This window comes from Drosophila melanogaster, chromosome X (genome assembly GCF_000001215.4).
Source record: "Drosophila melanogaster chromosome X".
NCBI lineage: Eukaryota > Metazoa > Arthropoda > Insecta > Diptera > Drosophilidae > Drosophila > Drosophila melanogaster.
The window spans coordinates 14,001,054-14,022,835 of record NC_004354.4 but is presented as its reverse complement, the minus strand read 5'-3'; the positions used below and the strand labels follow the sequence as shown (position 1 = coordinate 14,022,835).

Below are 21,782 nucleotides of genomic sequence, written 5' to 3'. Positions count from 1 at the left end.
AATCATTTGCATAAAATAATTTTGCGTGTTTTGAGTAAATAAATTACCGAACAAGGAGGAAAAAAAAAAGAGAACAACGGCGCGGAAGAAACCGATATGGCAGCAGAGTATATATCTATATATATTTGTATATAAATATATATACATATATATATGTAAGTACTAGCTGGCAGATACATTCACACACAAACACACTGGTCGATGCAGTTGCAAAACTTTTTCTGGAGCTGTCTGAATGAAGTTGTGCAGACAAAAGATACAAATATGTTTGCACGAAGAAAAATTATGATTTCCTTTTAAAATGCTATTTATATTTTAAGGGAGCCAAAAATTATATAGTATGAATATAGTAAGCACTCTTTTTTTATCACAAAACCATATCACTTTCTAATTTGCTTAAGCCAACCGTTTGTTTTATTTTTTTATGCACATTAATATAACAATATAAATATATAGAATACTGAACCGATCTCAAGACTTTTCTCTATGTCTACTGCGGTTATCTATCGAGTGGCCAAGCCCCTGGATAACTTGGCCCGATTCCCTTGCTTCTGTGCTTTTGGCCCTGGTAACATGTCGTTGGGCAATTAATAACGGATTATGAGGCGACGACTCCCAAAGCGTTGACAATGCGGAAAAAAAAATAAAATAAACACAACGAGAGAAGGGGGTGTGGTGAATGGGTGGGCCAGGGGTCGGCATCTTTGAGATGCACATTCAGAAGAGGAGTGTACACAACAAAAAGTACAAGTAACGCGTATCTGTGCGCTACAAATGTATCTTTCATCATCATTGGGTCTGGCCCCCTCCGCTCGGTTTGCCTCTTATAATTCTTCTCCTTTTGGCCCCGGCTTTGTCACGCCCCCCCCGCCCCCTCGCTACTCGTCCATGCACCAGGCTTTTAAGCTGATGAAAAGGAAAATTCCCGAGCATTCAAAGTCCAAAGTTTTCTTTCTTTTGAGACACACCATCACCCCAAACGCCGCCCAATTTCGTCTTTATTTTTTCACTCGTTTTTTTTTTTCTTTCTTTCTTTTTTTGGTTGCGGATTGCTTGTGAAAAGCGTAAAAATTGCTGTAGATTAGCCAGGCGACGACATTGTTGGCTCTGTTTGAGTTTATAGACATCTCATATATGAGAGTCGGGCATTATTCGGTCAGGTCCTTGAAGGAGTCCCTTTTTCCTGGAAACGAGATGGCTCAGATGGCTGAAGAAATTTGGATGCATCTTAATGCTGAGGTTCACTTGAATTCGATTGAATTTTTGTGGAAAAGAAAAACAGAATTTTATAAAACACCTATTAAAGGCAAAATGTAAATTAAGTATATTTCTGAATCTTAAATTAATACAATTATACTAGCCTTAAAATATAAATCGAAAATACAATATTTTGTAAATATTTCTTAAGCAAATTTTAAATAGAAATAGATATTGAATACACTATACTCGTAGGTGATTTACCCAAAACCTTTGCTCATGTAGTCTATCCAATATAATTTGAACTCCTGGTCGGATTTTGCAGAGCCAACCTGAGATGTTCTGCCAAAAAACCTTTTGCATAATTCTATAAATTATAAAATACAACAAGCGAATGACAACAACAACAGCGAAGGGAAATGCCTGAGCTTGGGGCTCTCCTTTCCCTTGGAAAATTCTATTACACTTTTCGTTTTTTTTTTTATTTTTGTTTTTGTTTTGCCCATCTCCTGGTCCCTCATTTTTTTTTTCACTCACATTTTTATGTGCGTCTTGTGATTTTTTCACAATTTTCCGTTGTTACTCTTGGTTGTCGCTATTTTTTCGTTTTTCTTTGTTTTTCGTATTTTTTATTTTTGTTACTTGGTTGTTGTTGCTGCTGGGCTCTCAAGTGCAATATGCAGGCCTCCCTTGGTCGAAAAACCCCCCACGTCCCGCCCATGCTCATCTGTTTTTTAGTATCCTTTGGCTTGACTTTGGCTCCTTCATGTATTTTTTATCTAAATGCCCCAAAGGCATTCTTTTGCAGCATAGACAAAGTCGCCTGCAACTCCTCCAAAAAAAAAGTCATGCAAAAAATAAAAAGGTACAAAATAATAATAATAAAAAAAAGGAGAAAATAAGGAGAAAATAACGCAGCACATTTTTGTCTCGTTTTTTGTTTTGTATTTTTGTGACTTGCAACAGAAGTTGGCAGCAGAAGAAGGCAAAAGTCATGCGCCAGAGAGCTCCTGAAGGACGCATCAAGGAGACAGTTGCCAGTTGTTCCAAAACACCCGCTACCCCTTTTTTCCGCCCGCCCCTGGCCGCTTCATCATCATTAGCGCTATCCCAAAAAAAAAAAAAAAATTAAATAAAATACACACACAAAAAAGCGTAATAAGTGTAAAAGAAAAAAAGAATTCAGCGCACACAAAAGAAAAGAAACGCCGAAAATATGCTTAGGGTTAAGTGTTCCCGTTAGAGGAAGCCAGCTGCTTTCGACCCTGATCCCTTAACCCTTAACATTGCTCGCCCTCGCAATTGTCAAGGCCCTAATCCGCAAAAAGTCCTGGATAACGGTGCATCGGGATATATATGCGGATATTCGGCGCTACCCATTGTTTGGCAAAAAAAAAAAGAAAACTGCCGCGCACACAAAAACCTTTGACAGTTCATCGCAGATCGAAAATCGAATTGGGCATACCCTGTGAAAATAAAAGCCTTAACGCTGGAACTAACTTATGTCATAAGAAAACGATAATACTGATTTCAAAATTCAAACAAAGCAATAGTGGTTAGAACTATGAACAAACACTGCTCAAATAATCTTAGTTTATTTTCATTTAATTTTCTTTATCTTTGGGTAACTAAACCTTAATTTTTAAAATAAAAATGATAATTCTTCGATTTTGACTTGAAATCTCCTCAAAATCGTTAAATATTTTGAAAACAATGTGCCAGTAAAAAAATATATAATTAATGACCATGCCGTGGAGAGGGTATATAAAACTACGTTCCGCCAAATTCAAACACAAATTGCCCCCAAAAAAGCGTCAAGAAGGCGGCCTGCAGTTCAATGCACCCACAACATCTAAACCCAAAAAGGACACAAATAACAGGCAGCCGAAGAAAACAAAAATAAGCAGGGAAGGCCCACACAAACACTCGAACACACACACACACTAACACACTGATGTGTGTGTTATTTATTGCGACACAAAGGACTCGCGCAGGGAGACAGACGTTCAATGTCCTGCAGCCTGCAAACTGGCTAATAAAATGTGACGAGCGTAACGCAGAACGCAGCGCGAATAGAGGACTTTTTCTTTTCGTTTGGTAAGTTTTTTTTTTTTGCTCGCTCTCCGCTGCAGGACACATGCCACACACTAACACGCACACACACACACACACAGATACCAGCACAGGACGCAGGACATTGACACCCGAAAATGGAATGGCATAAAATAAAAGCCGGCGAGCCGAAAAGTCCGAAGCCCTACGAAGACGCCGAAACTGCCGACGCGCCGGCGAAGACCAAAAAGCCAATGGCCCTCAGCAGGATGCGCCCAGGATCCGGGATCCTGCACTGCAAAAAAAAAAAAAAACATTGACCTAAGTCGAACAAAATGAAATGAATGAAATAATAATTTATTCAAATAAATAACAATGAACTTCATTCCGACAATACAATCTTTACCAAAAATGTTGAACTTGAATAAAAAAATTTTGTTTCTACTACTTAAACGAGTGAAAGTTAAAAGTTTAAGTTAGTTGGACTCTAGAATTACCAATGAAACTCTGCATTATTAGGTTAAAGCATCGATAAGCCAATGCTTTTGCACAAAGTAACATTTCATTTTTCTCTGTGCACAGGCACGTGTGCGTGTCCATACACACTGACTAACGCACACACAGCAAGACAAGTCCTGGAGGCCTGCCGTCCTGCTGGATTATCCCTAACGTCATCGGAGTGCATTGAACTCCATTCAACCTTTTGCCGCTCGTCTTCGGCTTTCGCTCCTCGGCTTCTTTTGCCACTGGGCGTAAATCAAAATGAGCCGAGTCCTGAGTCTTTAGACCCGGGGTCCTTAGTCCTGTAGCGCCAACAGCTGATGTCCTGACATCCCGAACATTGCGTATACGCAGTGGTGTGCACCCAGTCCACTTTTTTCAGCCTGCGACCAAAGTTCGTTGAACGTTTTCGTGTGTCGCCTTTGGTCTTGCTGTTTTTGTTGATTCCCCTCGTTTCATTTTTTTTTTTTTTTTTTTGTCTCGACGTTGCTAAAGCTGGAATTTAGCAACATGTTGCTGGCAACAAACAAGGATCAAGGCGGTAGAAAGGCTAATTGTAAAAAAATTACTAATGAAAGAATTTAAATTTTTGAAATGACACTTAATGAACCAAAAATATATATATTTAAAATATTTCGCACTGTAAAGTTTTACTGCAGCAAGTTCATTCTATTTGTATAATATTTATTTAGTTTCTACTAATATGCGATCTGTTTTGTGATGAAGAATGCCGAACCGTTTCATCCAATCAAAGATGGGCAATTGGCGGCATCAAGGTACCTTTTTCTTTTTTTGTGGCATCGAAACTGGGATCGTAGCTGGAGTTGGAGTTGGAGTTGTGGTTTTAAGTCCAGATGGAGCTGGAGTTGGACAAACGACCACCAGAACGGAGACATGCAAATAATCTTCATATGTGTACTGTGTGTCGCTTGGTTGAGCATTGTTAAGATCGGTATCGGTCCAAAAGGGGGGCTTAAAGGGGAATGGGGCTACCATTCATGGCTGAAGTCGGCTGAATAAAGCAGTCAGCTACGAGTTGGCAATACATTTTCCGCCAAAACACCGCCCACCGCCACAGCCACTGCCTGGCCGACAATCTAGTTTTGCTGCACTTAATTTCAGCGCTTAACAGACAATTAAAATCCAATTAATTCTGACGTTTATTATGCTAAGCCGACTCTGTGGGCCCTCGGATCTCTTTTGGACCGCGGACTGTGGACAGCCGGACCTCCACATAAATTGCAGCCTCGTCCTCCACTTTGTAGACCAGCTTGTTCCTCCGCGTGTCGTTCTTGTTGCTTAAAACTTGCTCCTCAGTCTGCTTGCTGACAAAAGAGAATAAAAAATATATAGCTATTCAAGCTAGCAACAATTGCAGCAACGACACCAGCAGATACACAGAAACATAACAAAATACACGAAAGTATCGGACACATAGACACATTGATTTAATTGATACGCTAAATATTAAAATTATAAACCAAATGTACGACAATACATACTTTAGAAAAAATATCTTTTTATTTTTTGCTGACGTTAAAGAGATTTGTTTCAGTGCAAGCCCAGGCAGCAAGAGCCAACGAACAAAGTTGGGCTTCTTGCGGTGGCAGCCACATGTTGATTCGTCCATGGACGACCCATGTAAAAGTCCAATAAATCTTTCAATTCGGTATGCCAATTGGTTACGATTGCTGCTTACCGCACTCAGGTTACACAAATGAGTGGGGCTAGGGAATCTCCCATATTAATATATTATAGGACGAACGAAAAATAAGTTCAAAAAAAATTAAATACTGAGGTACGACCGTGACAGGACTCGAACCTGCAATCTTCGGATCCGAAGTCCGACGCCTTATCCATTGGGCCACACGGTCGGTTACGTAACCCCCGTCCCAAATTCCCAATTTCTCAGGTTACACAAATGGGTTGGGCTAGGGAATCTCCCATATAAATATATTCTAGGACGAACAAAATATAATTTAAAAAAAATATAGCCTGAGCTTCGACCGTGACAGGACTCGAACCTGCAATCTTCGGATCCGAAGTCCGACGCCTTATCCATTGGGCCACACGGTCAGTTACGCAACCGCCGTCCCAAATTCCCAATTTCTCAGGTTACACAAATGGGTTGGGCTAGGGAATCTCCCATATTAATATATTCTAGGACGAACAAAATATAATTTAAAAAAAATGTAGCCTGAGCTTCGACCGTGACAGGACTCGAACCTGCAATCTTCGGATCCGAAGTCCGACGCCTTATCCATTGGGCCACACGGTCAGTTACGCAACCGGCGTCCCAAATTCCCAAGATCAATGATACAAAACGGTCTATTATAGTTTATAATATTGCAAATGAACCTTGCTTAAAACGATTGATTGAAAATTGTATTTACATTCTTTTTTCATAATTATTTATTCATTTTATCTATACTTAGACATTAATAATAGAAAGATCATTATCAAAGATTCCTGCGGGCTCTGACCTGCGGAAACAACAACGTCAATGGTGCAAAAGGACCAAAGACATTTTGAGGCTTTTTGTGGACGGCGATATACGCCCACAGACGAAAGAGCAAAACGAAAGTAAAGGAAAGAAAGACGAAAAATTTAGTATATAGAGAAATAAAATTGCCGAGGAGCAGACCAAAAAGGTTATCAAAGGTTCAACGAACTCGTCAGCAGCAAATGTAAATAATTTTGTACGTGTCTGGTGGGTGGTGTTGGTGTGTTTGGGTTGGGCTAGGGAATCTCCCATATTAATATATTCTAGGACGAACAAAATATAATTTAAAAAAATATAGCCTGAGCTTCGACCGTGACAGGACTCGAACCTGCAATCTTCGGATCCGAAGTCCGACGCCTTATCCATTGGGCCACACGGTCAGTTACGCAACCGGCGTCCCAAATTCCCAAGATCAATGATACAAAACGGTCTATCATAGTTTATAATATTGCAAATGAACCTTGCTTAAAACGATTGATTGAAAATTGTATTTACATTCTTATTTCATAATTATTTATTCATTTTATCTATACTTAGACATTGATAATATAAAGATCTTTATCAAAGATTCCTGCGGGCTCGGACCTGCGGAAACAACAACGTCAATGGTGCAAAAGGACCAAAGACATTTTGAGGCTTTTTGTGGACGGCGATATACGCCCACAGACGGAAGAGCAAAACGAAAGTAAAGGAAAGACAGCCGAAAAATTTAGTATATAGAGAAATAAAATTGCCGAGGAGCAGACCAAAAAGGTTATCAAAGGTTCAACGAACTCGTCAGCAGCAAATGTAAATAATTTTGTGCGTGTCTGGTGGGTGGTGTTGTTGTGTTTGGGCTACACAATGCGAGACAAATAGGCAAGGTAAAAAAATTAGAGATGTGGTTCCTTGAATACGAAATATGATCAAAATGCGGATTATAATTGAATTAAGAAATTCATTAGACAGAAAGTAATTGCCAAACAAAGGCACAGTGTGTAATATAATAAACATATTCAAAACTGAAAGAATGCTCCTTTTAAAAATTAAAACATAAAAAATATAGGACTACCCTTCCGCAGCCGGTAGGATTCGAACCTACGCTCCCAGAGGGAATCTGATTTCGAGTCAGACGCCTTAACCACTCGGCCACGACTGCTTATTTTTGATCAAATCCCAACAATCTTCCGGAGTTTATGCATATTACAGGGCCAAAGGTTAATTTCCTACGTTTCCTACTATTTTTTATACTTTTAAATATAGTTTGATCGTTAAATAGGATAATTCTATAAGACAATTAAAAAAAAGGTTAATTCTCTACCTTATAAATATAAATTGATCGTTAAATAGGATAATTCCGTATGGCAATAAAATAATGTATTTTTAAACACCTAGCACTCATTTGTTTTGCTATGCAGAACGTTTTTATTTAATTTCAGAAAATAAAAACATATGAAATAAAATATACATTCTCATTCGCAGCCGGTAGGATTCGAACCTACGCTCCCAGAGGGAATCTGATTTCGAGTCAGACGCCTTAACCACTCGGCCACGACTGCTACTTGTCCTTACGCAAGCCCAATACACTATTTAAGCTTCTAGTTCCTTAAAGAACTAATAAATATTTTTTTCAGCAATTGACTTGGCCAATTAATGAAAGCTGTAATATTCATAGCTCAAGGAAAAATATGAATATTAAAAAAAAGCATAGAACGGTCGACCGTGACAGGACTCGAACCTGCAATCTTCGGATCCGAAGTCCGACGCCTTATCCATTAGGCCACACGGTCAGTTGGTTTACCAGGCCGTAACAACAAATATAAAGAGGGAGAGGCGAGAGAAACTGGAGTGAGAACATTTGCTAGTGAGAACAGAACGAAAACTATAATAAGTGGGAAGGGTTGAATTGCAAAAAATTCAGTTTCAACGCGAAACGAAGCTTTGTGATTATTATTTTAAAAAATGTAAGGGATTGAGATTAATCACAATTTTTAAGCAAATACCTTCATCTTTTCTAACACCTCTAAATACTAACAAAAAACAATATATCAGGTACATTTCAGGGCCAATGGCCTTATTTTGTTACACAGGCTTATTTACGGACATATTGTGTTAGGTCATGACTTTTTTATCAAGAACAACTTAAAGAAGTTGCCGCAACAAAAAAAAGTGCCCTTGCCACCCCCACTCAGCTCCAACCATTTTTGGGGGTTTACCCAAGTGTTTTACTTTGCGGTGCTGCTTAATTCTGTCCGTGTGCGTGTTTGTGTAATGTTCGGATCGATAATTTGTGTCTGCGGCAAACGCATTTTTTGCCTTTTTTGTTGGCTACGTTTTTCCTACTGTCTGCGTTTCCATACTAAAAAAAAAATTACAGACACATTTGGGAAAATGTAAATATATGTATGTACATATGTGCATGTTGATTAGGGGACCAAATTGCCCATATTTTAAATTTTTATTATAAATGACTAATCATCGTAACAAAAAAATATTCCATTTAATGGCAACTTACTTATTTTTCGCCCTAAAAGTAAGTACTTTATTTTCGCCCAAAATGCTTTCGGAATTGAATGATAAAATTTATACGTATAAGGTAATGAATATAATGGCATCGCTAATTTTCTGTGGGCTTGGGAAAGGTCGAAAGTATTTATTCCTTTTCGTTTTTTCTTTCGATTTTCTGTGCTGTGTCGTGTTGTTTCTATTTCGTTTTCGTTTCGGTGGGGATCTTGGCTAGTGTGGAAGCGAAGCCGGTTACAATTAAAATTAATTACAAACTATCTAATTACATGGTAATATGCTAATCAGCCTCGCCTCTCTCGCGCCCCCCTCCCTCGCACGTCGCCATCCTCTCGCTCTTTCTTGCCACGCACTTGGCAACCGGAGTTGGCCCTCGGGGGGAAGCTTCCTGCCCTGTTTCAAATGCAGTTTGCATGTCAGTTGTTCGTTGCATGTAAAACTTAATGAGATTTCTGCCATGGCCATGACAAACCCAAAAAAAAAAAAAAATGGACACACTAAAAACAATTTATTTAGATTTCAAAGATCGCAGAGAATAGCCATGTTTATATCAAAATCTATGATTGCCACATTCTAAATTGTAAAAAAATAAAAAAAAATAATTTAAAAATCAGCCAAAGACATCATTTGTTATGGAAAAATGTTCCTTTGTGCATTCATTTTTTTTCTTAGCGCAGGTCGCTTTGGGATGGAGACAAAAGTTCTCGCTGCCGCTTCTTTGGCCAATTATTGGCAGCACTATCGGGGCGCCATAAATCAGCACAGGTGGGCGGGGAGGGGGATAAACCTGAAGAGGGGGCGGCTGGCGGCGGGCGTAAGCTAACAATGCCCGGCCAACAAAGAGTCATAAATAAATTTTTGCAACTAATTCTGTCAGCTCCCGGTGCCTTGCCCATTGCCACATTGCGTTATTATTGATGGTTAAGGTAACAATGCTGCTCGTTTTCGGCCTGGTCAAAATACCCGTAGCCAACTGCGGTAGGTGGACCTCCACCCATTCGTCCTTCCCCTTCTAAAAAAAAAAACCCCACCCCCCACTAATTCCCCGAATCCATGATTAATGTTCGCCTGCATTTTCCCCGTCTGAAACTTAGTTTTTAAAGTAGAAAGAAAAACAAGAAAGCTGTGGCTCAAGGCATAAAAGCCACAGAACTTTATATTAGCCGTAATATATATAAACTAATGCTGGAAAAATACTACTGTGTACTATTATTTAGTATGCGTAGCGAAAAGTTACTAATTACAGTTAATAACTATAGATTCGTTTCAACTGTTATATTTGTAATGGCAATAGTTAATTTCAATAATGTATAATATGTATATCTTATAAGCTCTTCTCTCCCTCAAAGAAACAATTATTGAACTTTTTTGGTGCGCTTCACAAGCCTGGTAAATTATGTAAGAAATTGAAGAATATTCCGCTTCAATTGATCTCTGAATATTTGATGGAAACAGTCGAGTAAACAATATGGTAAATGTTGTTTGTATGTAGCGCTCAAGTTTCGAGGGTGGCAGCCCTGGCTCCGTACTGGGCTTTGTCCTGAGTATTCCCAATGTTCCCAATGCTCCATCGCCGCACCAGCACGCCCCCGTCCTCTGTGTCCAGTGGCACAAAACCGAAATAAATAATTGATGAAACAGCAAAGCGCACGTAGGGATTTCCAACTAGCAGTAGACCCTCCATTCCCCCCACCACCGTGGCCATTTTTCCAGCTGCACTATCGCTCCGCCCCCACTGCCCCCTTTCACTGTTTTCCCCGCCGAAACGCTCTCTTTCGACTGTTTCTCATCCATTTGCAGTTGGGGAAAACTGAAAACCATCTCTGGCCTACGACGCATGATGTTGTGTTGCCCACACACACATGGTGTATATGCCATGTGCAATGGGATATATATGTATATATATATATATATATATATATGTATCTGTGTGCTGTATGCTATATATGTTCCTGTACGTGCGCACTTATCGATTTTCTGCTTGAAAAACGTTAAGCGAAATGCGCCCAAAGCGTCGTTGTCGGTTAAGTTGGGTCCGGCCGGACCGAAAAAAGCAGGACTCCCATTCCCAAACAAATACCGCAACCCTACACGGATAAAATATCAAAGAACTTATTTGGAAAAAATGGCGACCAACTGCTTGCATATATAAAACTGGACCAGGGTTCTCACTCTCTTTTAAATACTACGTATCCTACACAAATAAAATGTATAAGCTATAAATAAAAATAAATGGCGCCCAACTATTTTCTTAGTAAAATATCTTAAAAATATTTGTATTTCATTTGCATTAATATGTGTCTTCCATCTAAGTAGTTATTTAATCATAGTCTTAAGATATTTGGGAGTGTTTAAAATATCTTGCTATGGTATTGCTTTGTTTCTTACTGTGTGACAACACACACTGAGTCCTATTTTTTAAAGGGTTGCCACGGCCACATGCGAAGCAAATGTTCGAGTGCTTTTCGTCTGTGTGGCTGCATCAATATTTGTATATATGTGTGGGAGGTGGCAACAATAGGCGTGTTTTGTAGGCGGTCGTCCTCGTTCACTTTTTTGGTCTCCGTCGTCATCGTCAACGTCAAGCTAAGTTAAAAAAAAAAAAACAAGAAGGGGGCGTAGAGCAAAATACCAACAGAATAATAAAAGATATACACAAAAATTATAGAAAATAGCAAACAAAAAATGTCGAGTATCGCCCAAAATATACAAAAAAGCTGAAAAACAGTAACACATTCTTAAAAACTTAGACTTTACCTAAACATATTTACCTATGCTTTAAGACACTTCAAGGAGCTTTTTATAAGACCTGTGTAAATCATACTACTTATATACATATTTGATAACTCATTCAAAGTAACATTTACTTTAATCAGAACACAAATACTGTATTAAAGTATTTATTAATTAAATGTTAGTGATAGAGAATTGCATTTGTGCAATTCACGAGAGCAACATGCAGTTGGATATGTATTTATATAAATAGATATATTTAAATAAATACTCACGTGTGCTTTGTTAACTTAATTCCCGGAAAACTTTCCATAGGCTGCCACCGGGAAAAAAAACGAACATGAGAGGATGGACAGGACAGGGCACTGCGGCTATTCATTGACTATGTGCGCACATATCCGTAAATGCAACCTCGTGTACATGCGTACAGTGCGAGTCAGTTGTGTCAGGCGCTTACTAGTTATCCACTATTTAGTATGAAATGTTTTTGAAGTTGATTAGAAGATGGTTTATGAGTACCATTCCTAGACTCATTTCTGTTAAGTGTTTTATAAATTATGATTTTATCTATCATACCTTAACTATTTCAACAGTACGCACTGTCACTATCTATCTGTCCATATTTATGTGTACTGCATATGTGTGTGTGTGTGTCTGGACAGACATGCAACGCACCAAAACACCCACCCGAAACACCAAAACACACACACACACACACACTCGAATAGAGACAGACATCCCTAGACCTAAGTTGCATGAACTTCAATTTTGCCTCACAATTCGGTGCATGGGTGGGTTTCCAGCGGCGGGGGTTTCCGAGAGGGTTGGTGCCTACCAAGGCGAGCCAAAACAAAAGGGTGGCATGTGGGTGGCAAAAATGGCAAAATGGAAACGCACACACAGACACAAAGGCATGCAGAGGTGGTGCACGGGGGGCATCTAGGGGTTCTAGACACGCACACAAGCGCACACATGGACTTTGGCCAAGCCCAAAGGCCTGGGATGCCGCCATTTTACTGCGTCCTGCACACAACCCTCAGAATTGCTCCCCCACCCCACCCTGCCACAGCCCCCCTTGCACATTTGTGTTGCAGGTGCGCCGCCACGAAAAGTTAGGTGGGTTAAGGTTGGCTGTGTGTGGGATATATCTCCTAGTCCTAGTCCAAAGAGTTGATTGCGAGCTCGGCAGAAAATTTCCGACCTATCACATGCAGTATCCTCGTTGCGTTTGCAATGCCACCCAAATACCCCCAAAAAACCACCCGTTCCCATCGCATGCGTGTGTGTTTAAGCCCCCCCCCTTTCTATACACCCGGCTAAAAACCCGACGAGATAGATATGTATGACCAGTGCTGGGAAAGGTAATGATTGCTTGACCTTTGAGAGGTGCAAGCAAAATCAGATTTTAACAAAATTTCTTTATATAATAGTTATAAACTAGATTATACATAGTTATTATTTTGGTAGACCTAGTTCACTTATAAAATTTTCAAATTCTTTTTAGGACAATCATGAAATCATGCAGCACGTTTTGGAACTAACTGTACTTATGTAACAAGGTAATGAATAGGAAACTTAAAAAGAACTCAGTAAATAAACGATAATTTTAAGTAATGAATAGTAATTGTGGAACCACTGTACCACTAACTAGATACTTCACATCACTGGACATGGCGCACAGAGCTCATCCTGTCCGAAGCCGGGTGTTTTCCTTTTGTATTTTCCCTTTTATTCCTGAGTGGGTGGCAGAGAAATTCCTTGCTGCGATATCAATTAAGGATACAGCTCACTCACAGCCCCGCTCCTTTGTCCCCTTGCTATCCTTTATTTTTGAGGATTTTTCGGTGGCTATAGGCAGACTCAGAGACCAAAGTCCAGTAACTCCCACACACACACACACACACACACACACAAATAAAAAAATAGAAAAAAAAAGAGAAAAACACCATCTAAGCCCGAAACTTTGTTCAATGCTGCAATGGACAGGCCAAAAAGGGAAGCAGAAAGAGAGAGGGCTAGCGTGACCGAGTGGGACAGCACTAGTGCACACACAGAGCTGCATATGCGTGTATGCGTCGTGTGTGTTGGACTTAATGGAAATTGGTTTTATGCATGTTGGCTTTTGTTTATTTTTACAATTTTGATGATGTTTTGCTGAATGCGATGCGAGTGGCAGTTCCCTCTCACTCCCACACTCCCATTGTCCATCTCTCCCTTTCGCTCGCTCGTTTATGTTTGTGTTTGCTGGTCTTTTTGGGTGTTGACTGTACTTCCGGACATTGCATTACATTACGTACCACGTGGGTGTGCTAGTGTGTGTGCTGGTATTTTTCGGGGCTAGGCTGTACGCCCTTTTTCGATTAGCTTTCAAACAAAAATGGCGCATTCGGTGTGCGAGTGAGAGGGCAAGCTGCACGAGGTGCACTCAATGCCCTTTGGGGTGGACTGTACCCAGGAAAAAAGTTTCACAAAAAAGTGCATAGCACAGTAGGAAGATGAAAGAATGTGTGGAGAGTCGGCTACTACTGTAATTAGGTTAATTTAGCTGTGTCAGTTTCTAGATACGAATCTATAAAAAAAAACTTCGGTTCTCAGAAAGAATCCTACAGATACCCGGCAGAAGAAATCAAATATATCACAGTTAAATTAAGGGCGTGAAATGTTCAAAACAAAAACTATAGTTATTTATGGTTAATTAATTTCATAACCCTTAATTGTTAATATTAATGATACTTTTCAGAATGTTTTTTTATCCCTTGTGATGTAAGTATTATAAGTTATTCTATAAGTTTCAATCATTTGGGGTTCTCATTATTATGACTACCAATTTCATTTCCTTTTAGATATTTCTTTGAGTTCTTCCATGACTTTTATCTATCCAAAGATGAAAGTAAGGTAAACTATTTATTAAAATAGGGTGAAGCAGTGAGATCGAAATGGAGGCGAGTGTAAAAGACAGTTGATAGCCGGCAAATAAAAAGGTGGAGAGGTGAACCACTTGTAACGATTAATGGCCATAGTTATGGTCTTGGCCACTGGCCCACACTTCACCCGAAAATATCCTTAAAGCCCACACCACCACCCCTCACCAGACGCTTTTCCATTTTCCATGCATTTCCTTGGCCCAGAACAGCACAAAATGAAGCTACCGATAAAAATTCTCGAGCACACAGACCATGGAATACCGCATTTTGCATATGCGTTTGCCTCCGTACCGAAAAAACCAAACCTTTTTTCCCACCCACCGCCGCCCATTTACCGGAAAAACAAAATCGACACAGACTAAAAAAACAGAGAACACAACATCGGCAGCAAAAATACAAAAAAAAAAAAAAAAAAATGCAACAAAAAATATATGAAAAATAATAAAGACTAGAGGGAAAAAATTGCTTTAGGTTCGACATTTGACTGCCCTGTGTTGTTGGTCAGGGGCCTCGAAATCGCCAGAACCAAATATATATACGTACATACATATATATGTATGCCCGCGAAGAGCATCCAATCAGAGGCGGGAAAAGCGTTTTCGGGGGGAGTGGCCAGCACACACACTCTCGCACGCTGCGACGACCATAAAAAATAGACAAGACCTGAACGTCGCTTTTCCCCATCGCCGGACCTCCGAAGGTCCCACAGTGGACGGGGACCCAGTGAAGGGTTAAGCCGGACTTAGTGGGAGGCCTGCCGACAGGTTAATTCCAATCCCAAAGTCCCAAGTTGAGCAGCTGATTGACAACTGTAGTCGTGAAATATAAAAACAAATTTGACATTTTATTGGAAATTTTTGCTACGAGTTTTCAATGTTTAAGATAAATAACTAAAATAAATTATAAAACGAACTATATGTACTTGTAAATATTTTATATTATTTTATAAACAGTATCCAAAGCAAAATGTTGCAAATTCAGGAATTTTTATAACCGTTAGAGTAAAACGGTTATAAGTTTGAAGGTTATAGAGTTTGTTGACCCATGTTGCTACGCCCACTAGAACGCCCTAAAACCGCCAAAAACTGCCACGCCCACATCTTTTAAACCAATTTTGGAGATTTTTTCATAATTTAATTAGCCTTGTAAATTTCTATCAATTTGCCAAAAAAACTTTTTGCCACGCCCACTAGAACGCCCTAAAACCGCCAAACCCGTCACGCCCACACTTTTTAACAATTCTTAAATTTTTTCCGATTTTATTCCCCAATCTATCTATCGATATCCCAGAAAAATGATGAATTTTCGCAATTCACACTATGAATAGTTGTGATGCCTCACTGCTTTGACATCATTGTAATGGGGTTCGCAAATAAGAATCATATATACACTATTTAACTTCATTTATTTTTTCATATACAAAAATCACGTCTGATCGCTATGACCGCAAAATTACAAGAGAGAAAGAAAGAATACAGTTCAGTTCAATTAGCATCGATATATAAAATGTTAATCCGCTGTTAAGACAGCTGAAGCACCGGGTGACTCCGCTCATAATCCGTACATGCCGCCCGCCAATGCGTCGTCCAGCATGAAGGCTCCTTGTGATTCTTGATCCGTGTGTTGATCATAATTATGTTGAAATCGGAAGTGGACAAAGCTTTGTGATTGACCTCTTTTGAATGCCAGATTTCGTCTTTAATGTAACCACTCTGACTAGCGAGTCCGATCCAGGGTGCAGTTCGACGACTCGGCCTATAGTCCATTTAGCTGGTGGTAGATTATCATCCTTTATAATGACTAAGTCGTTGATGCTAAGATTATCTTTGATTTGGCACCACTTTGGCCGAGTTTGCAAGTGTGATAACCAATCACGAGACCATTGAGACCAGAATTGTCGCGTCATGTGTTGTTGTGCGAGAAATAGTTCACGCAAAGGCTTATTATTCGGCCGACCTTGTGGCGGTGCCAGTAGTGCGTCACCAATTAAGAAATGTGCTGGAGTTAGTACTTCTAAATCGTCAGGGTCGGCGGTTAGCGGGCAAAGTGGACGTGAGTTCAAACATGCTTCAATCCTGATCAAAACTGTAGTAAGCTCCTCATACGTCTGCTTGTGGCTGCCGACGATCCGTTTAAGATGATGCTTCATTGCTTTCACGTTTGCCTCCCAGATGCCACCAAAATTGGGAGAATATGGAGGTGTGAAATGCCACCTTGTCCCATGTTGACATGTCGATTCGTTTAGGGCTGCCTTGCAAGTGATGGGCTGGTTAAGCGATGTACTCGCGCCAACAAAATTTGTGCCGTTATCACTATACATATGTTGAACTTGTCCTCGACGTCCGGTGAATCGCGTAAATGCTTGCAGGAAGTGCTCTGTTGAAAGTCCAGTGACGGCTTCCAAGTGGACCGCCTTGGTTGCTAAGCATATAAAAATGGCTACATAGCCTTTGTAGGTGGTTGATCCTCGTACACGCGCGGCTTGAAGTTCAATCGCACCAGTGTAGTCAACTCCTGTTGTAATGAACGGACGAGTTGGGGGGTTGACTCGATGTAATGGCAAGTCACCCATCAATTGCTTCGCTACGACTGGAGCTACCTTAAAACATGTGACGCATTTCCGGATGATTCGCCTGACTGCTTGTCTGCCTCTGGGAATCCAGAATTTGTAGCGTATGTGAGCCAGTGTTAATTGAGCGCCGCCATGTAGAGTGAGCTGATGAGAGTGTTGAATTACCAAATCTGTAAATAGGTGACAATGAGGTAATATAATTGGATGTTTTCGAGAAAAAGAGAGATTTGAATGCTTGAGACGGCCACGAATCCTCAAGATATTGTTGTCAAGAAACGGTGTAAGATTTGAAAGTGTGCTACGGGGTGGTAACGGCTTGTTCCTTTTAAGCGCTTGGATGTCGGCGTGAAATGTATCGGATTGTGCAAGGCGAGCTATGCAGCACAGGGCCTCATCCAGCTCGTCAGGAGAGAGTGATCCGTGACTTCGTTGTGCTCGAGCATGAGCATTGTGGCAGAATCGTAACATGTATGCCGTGACACGTAGCAGTTTTGTATACGACGAGAATCGGTCAATAATAGAATCCTTTGTGTCTGACAAGGTAGTGAAGGCTCTAATTTTTATGGATTTGGCCTCCAGATCCCGTTCTTCTGGATTGAGCAATTGTGATTGCGTGTTTGGCCAAATATTGTGTGGTTTGCATAGCCAGGATGGGCCATGCCACCAAATATCAGGTATTTGGCTCGGTGGTAAGCCTCTGGTTGCGCAATCTGCTGGGTTTTCCGATGTGTCTATGTGGTGCCACTGAGCCGCTGAGGTGTGGTCGAGAATGTAAGACACTCGGTTGGCTACAAACGTTTTCCACCTAGTAATGTCTCCTTTAATCCAGTGCAGAACAATGGTAGCATCGGTCCAGTAAAAGGTAGATATATGTGCATTGGTCCATCGGGTATTCTCCAGCACCCATTTGGTGAGTTTGGTAGCTAATACTGCACCGCATAGCTCAGTGCGCGGTATTGTTAACGGCTTGGTTGGCGAAATTTTTGATTTTGCGACGATGAGCGTTGTATAGAAAGTCCCATCAGACTGTTGGGTGCGTGCATACACTGCTGCTGCGTAAGCACTGGAGGATCCATCGCAAAAGGTGTGCAGTTGTATCTCACTACTAAATAGTGGCGTAAATTTGAAGCTGCGTGGTATTTTGATCGTCTTAACCTTCATTAGTTGCTGTCGAAATTGTTGCCATTTGACGGCAATGGTGTTGGGAACTGGCTCATCCCAATCCAGTGATGTACTCGATCCGTCCTCGCGATATTGCTTCGCTAGTGTGATTTCTTTCAATATAATCTTTGCCAGTGTTTTGATGGTGTCCGCATTGTCCCAACTGAGGGATGTCTGCTTGCATCGATGCTCGAGAGGTATCGTTGCCATCAGATCCTGGTCATTACTAGCCCATTTTCGTAGCTCCATGCCAGAGGATTTTAAAGCTAGCATAGTTTGCAAACTTTTCCGTATTGCTGCCTCTTGTGAATGATCGCCTGAGAGAATGTCGTCGACATATATCTCATTTTTGAGAACGTTGGATGCCATAGGATATTTTGTCTGTGTGTCTTCAGCTATTTGATGGATGACTCTTATAGCTGTATAAGGTGCAGACGCTGTTCCAAACGTGACGGTAGTTAAGCAATGCTGTTTGATGACTCCATCCGCCGCCCGCCATAAAATCCTCTGGTACTGCGTGTCATCAGGGTGGACATTGATACAGCGATACATTCGTTGTATATCGGCAGTGAAAACAAACTGATATTGTCTCCAATTCAAGAGAACGGCTGGCAGATCATTTTGCAGCGTGGGACCTACACATAGTACATCGTTTAACGATCTGCCATTTGAGGTCCGGGCCGATGCGTCAAAAACGATACGTTGTTTTGTGGTGAGGCTTTCTTCTTTGAAAACTGCATGATGTGGTAGCACGCATGATGCAACATGCCGACCGTAGGAATCCGTGGTTATGGTTGAGTTTTCGCTCGTCTCTGCCAACGTGATTTGACCTAGTTGAAAATATTCTTCAATTCCTTTGCAGTATCTGATCCATTTGTCTGGGTCCCTTTGAAGGCGCCTTTCGAGTTGAAGATATCTGTTCAGGGCGATCTGATGAGATTTTCCGAGCGTCATACTGGGGTCAAAGTTCCTCTTGAATGGCAAACGGACTTGATAACTGCCGTCTGGTTGACGTTGATGGGTCTGCTTAAAGAAAGACTCGCACCATTGATCTTCTTTGGAGAGCTTTGGGCGTTCTGGAACTGATTCTACCTCGCAAAATACCTTAAGCAGCTCTTCGGAGTTTATTATGGCATGATTACATCGAATGTGGCGTGTAATATGCGTGTTGCCAACATTGCCTAACAGAACCCATCCGAGTTGAGTATTCTGCGCTATGGGTTCGTTTGGCAAGCCAATCTTAGTTCCAGGTAACAAGAGTTGTGCCATAAGGTCGGCTCCAAAAATGATATCGATTCGCTTGGATCTATAATAATAGGGGTCTGCGAGCATGAGACCATGGATATGACTCCAGTTTCCTGCTGGAAAACTTTGACTTGGCATGTGTGATGTCAACGTGTTCAAAACATAAGCATCGTCGACCTTTAACGAGAAATTTGGGTTAGTTGCTGTTTGCACCGAACAACTTACGATGAATTTGCAGCGTCGTCCTGAATCTTGACCGACTCCGGTGATTGAAGTGCGAGTTGTGCTTCGGGAGAGCTGGAGAGACTGTACAGCATGCTCCGAAATGATAGTTGCTTCCGATCCTTGGTCAAGAAGCGCGTTTACCGTGGCCTGGCATCCTGTCTGTGGGTTACTGAGTACAACCCGAGCTGTTGCTAGTAGTACCTTTCGATGAGTCATAGATGAAGTTGTAGTTGACATGCACTGTAGAGTCGGCTTGGCATCTGAACTGGCTGCTGAACTTTGGCATGATGTCGAGGAGGGTATCAGCGTTGGCTGTGTTGCTGGAAAATGTAACATCGTGTGATGACGTTGACCACAATGAAGACAATTCTTGTTGCTGGGGCAGCTTGCTTGTGTGTGCGATTTTCCCAGGCAATTGAGACACAATTTTGCCTTGCTGGCCACTTCCTTCCGTTGGTAGCAATCCATTGAAAGAAATTGCGGACATCTTCGAAGTATGTGTAAGTTGCCACAATGATAGCAAGCGGACGCGGAAGCACCCGACCTGGTGTGGGCGCTGTGCACACGCACGCGTTTAGTACCGTCTGAAGTTTCATTTGACTGTTTCATGCCGCTGCACGCGTTACGGCTTTCAATAGCGTCTAACGTAACAAGTCGATCATTTAGGAACTGTTGCAGATCTTTGTATGAAGGAACGTCAATCTTGCTGCCCAGATGATGCTCCCAAGCTGTGTGAGTGTCTTTGGGTAGTTTGGTTGTTAGATAATGAGTCAACCAAAAATCTCCTCCCTGTAGTGGCGCCTTGACGGTATTGCAAGCGGCAATGCAGACGTTGACTGTACTAACCATAGACCGTATGTCAGCAGATTTTTCTTTCGAAAGATTCGGTAAGTTGTAGAGCATGTTCATGTGGCTGGCGAACACAATTCGTGGGTTGTTATATCGTTGTAGAAGTGTGGTCCAAGCGACTTCATAGTTTGCTTCAGTTAAAGCGATTTGGCGAATGTCGTTGTCCAGGCCTACTGGTAATGCTTCCTTTAAAAAATGGAACCTTTGAATCTTATCCAGACGCTCATTATTGTGAATTAAGCGTAAAAATGCATCATGAAAACTTGGCCAGTCCGCGCAGTTGCCAGAGAATTTCGGAACTGGTAATTTTGGCAGTGGTATCCGTACTTCCTCTACATGTGTTGTTATTGTAGAGTTAGCTGATTCGTTGTGCGTCACTGTGCCTGGATAAATTCGTTTCTTTTCTTCGGCCACGAAACAGTAAACTTCCATGCCCAGGTCTTCGAATTGGCTGATTGTATTTTGTTGCTTATACACACTTTCTTCGTAGTCTGCCATGCATATAAGTGTGTGATGCGCCTGATGAAATTCTTTGTTAAACTCGTCGATTTGATTCAAACGTTTTTCGAAATATATTTCCGTTTTCCGCGCACTCGAGTCTTTTTTCACATTACTGAACAAGCGCTTCAAAGACTCAATGCGGTCAGTTTGAACTCGCACCAGTTGATCAAATTTCGACATTGTTTATACTGACGTTGCTCCACTGTATGTAATGCACAAATGCTCGTATGTTATCGGTGTTCTTCTTTGACGTCTTGTTTTTTGAGTTGGCAGAGATTCCGGCAAATCTAACGGAATCGAAGGGCAACGGGACTTAGCTCTGTCGTGATGAGAGCGAGCGCGAATGTTTGCGTATACTGCTCTGTCGTGATGAGAGCGAGCGCGATAGAAAACGTAGGCACGGTGATTTATCTGGATGAAGCCGACCACGAAGATAAAATTGCCAAACAGCTTTTAGCAATTATTAATTATGATTCTTATGAGCAAGGTTCCCCTCATGGGCCACCAATGAATAGTTGTGATGCCTCACTGCTTTGACATCATTGTAATGGGGTTCGCAAATAAGAATCATATATACACTATTTAACTTCATTTATTTTTTCATATACAAAAATCACGTCTGATCGCTATGACCGCAAAATTACAAGAGAGAAAGAAAGAATACAGTTCAGTTCAATTAGCATCGATATATAAAATGTTAATCCGCTGTTAAGACAGCTGAAGCACCGGGTGACTCCGCTCATAATCCGTACACACTAGATGAGTACCGGGTATCTGATAGTCGCGGAATTCCATATACGACTATATCTGTACGACT

The 21,782-nt window shown here is 41.1% G+C and overlaps 7 non-coding genes across 7 annotated transcripts, besides 2 other annotated features; all 7 read right to left on the bottom strand.

Annotated features, from left to right (window-relative positions):
- Nucleotides 1-5,551: 5,551 nt before the first annotated feature.
- Nucleotides 5,552-5,624, bottom strand: tRNA:Arg-TCG-3-4 (transfer RNA:Arginine-TCG 3-4). The gene has a single exon. It is a non-coding gene; the product is annotated as a tRNA-Arg (tRNA).
- A 129-nt stretch (nt 5,625-5,753) lies between these two features.
- Nucleotides 5,754-5,826, bottom strand: tRNA:Arg-TCG-3-3 (transfer RNA:Arginine-TCG 3-3). The gene has a single exon. It is a non-coding gene; the product is annotated as a tRNA-Arg (tRNA).
- Nucleotides 5,827-5,955: 129 nt separating this feature from the next.
- On the bottom strand, nt 5,956-6,028 carry tRNA:Arg-TCG-3-2 (transfer RNA:Arginine-TCG 3-2). The gene has a single exon. It is a non-coding gene; the product is annotated as a tRNA-Arg (tRNA).
- A 532-nt stretch (nt 6,029-6,560) lies between these two features.
- tRNA:Arg-TCG-3-1 (transfer RNA:Arginine-TCG 3-1) lies at nt 6,561-6,633 on the bottom strand. Its single transcript has one exon. It is a non-coding gene; the product is annotated as a tRNA-Arg (tRNA).
- A 676-nt stretch (nt 6,634-7,309) lies between these two features.
- Nucleotides 7,310-7,391, bottom strand: tRNA:Ser-CGA-1-2 (transfer RNA:Serine-CGA 1-2). The gene has a single exon. It is a non-coding gene; the product is annotated as a tRNA-Ser (tRNA).
- A 318-nt stretch (nt 7,392-7,709) lies between these two features.
- Nucleotides 7,710-7,791, bottom strand: tRNA:Ser-CGA-1-1 (transfer RNA:Serine-CGA 1-1). The gene has a single exon. It is a non-coding gene; the product is annotated as a tRNA-Ser (tRNA).
- Nucleotides 7,792-7,949: 158 nt separating this feature from the next.
- Nucleotides 7,950-8,022, bottom strand: tRNA:Arg-TCG-2-1 (transfer RNA:Arginine-TCG 2-1). Its single transcript has one exon. It is a non-coding gene; the product is annotated as a tRNA-Arg (tRNA).
- A 7,654-nt stretch (nt 8,023-15,676) lies between these two features.
- Nucleotides 15,677-21,782: part of a mobile genetic element that runs on past the window's edge.
- Nucleotides 15,754-21,718: a mobile genetic element.